Source organism: Limulus polyphemus, unplaced genomic scaffold, assembly GCF_000517525.1.
Source record: "Limulus polyphemus unplaced genomic scaffold, Limulus_polyphemus-2.1.2 Scaffold441, whole genome shotgun sequence".
NCBI lineage: Eukaryota > Metazoa > Arthropoda > Merostomata > Xiphosura > Limulidae > Limulus > Limulus polyphemus.
Window position 1 is genome coordinate 353413 of NW_013666051.1, and position 970 is coordinate 354382.

Genomic DNA, 970 nt, shown 5'->3' on the forward strand with positions numbered 1-970 from the left:
AGCAGATAAACCTAAGATTACATTTAGATATGGCCAAGGGCTCGGACAATATTGTGTGATGCCATTCGGGCTTAGCAATGCTCCAGCAACATTTGAGAGGCTGATAGAAAGAGTACTGAAAGGCCTACAATGGAGGATAGCCCTAGTGTACCTGGATGATGTCATTGTATTTGCAATAACTTTTGATGAGGAAATGTCCCGGCTAGAGGAAGTATTCAAACGTTTAAAAGCAGCGAACCTCAAACTCCATCCCAAGAAATGCCACTTGTTCCGGAAAGAGGTGCTTTACTTGGGTCACATTGTAAGTGAGCATGGTGTGCAAACTGACCCTGACAATGTGAAAGCAGTGCATGATTGGCCAACACCAGACAATGTGGGAGAGTTAAGAAGTTTCTTGTACCTATTACCGGAAGTTTGTGAAGGACTTTGCAACTATAGCTGCTTCTCTACATGATTTGACGAAAAAAGGCCAGAAGGTCGAATGGACAGTTTCTTACCAACATGCTTTCAAGACATTAAAAGTGGAAATGAGGCCAAGTTTTCTTTCACAGATTCCAAATCCCTCACTGTCATACATACTGGATTGTGATGCTAGTAACGAGAGATTTGGAGTGTTGTCTCAGAAAGTGGGCGAAAACGAACATGTGGTGGGCTCCTTCAGTAGGGTCTTGAGTAGACCAGAGAGGAACTACTGTGTAACACGAAGGGAACTCCTTGCTATAGTAAAGAGTCCAACATATTTCCATCCTTACTTCTATGGTGCCAGATTTACCATCAGGACAGACCATGCTGCGTTACGCTGGTTAAGATCATTAAAGAACCCAGAAGGACAACTGGCACATTGGATCGGAAAGATAGACCAGTGATATTGAATACAGAGAAGGAAGACCCTGCAAAAATGACTGCAGACATTGCTGCAAGAGAGAGGTTGAGCTAACCAGATATAGATATTCAAGCAGAGCAGGAGAAA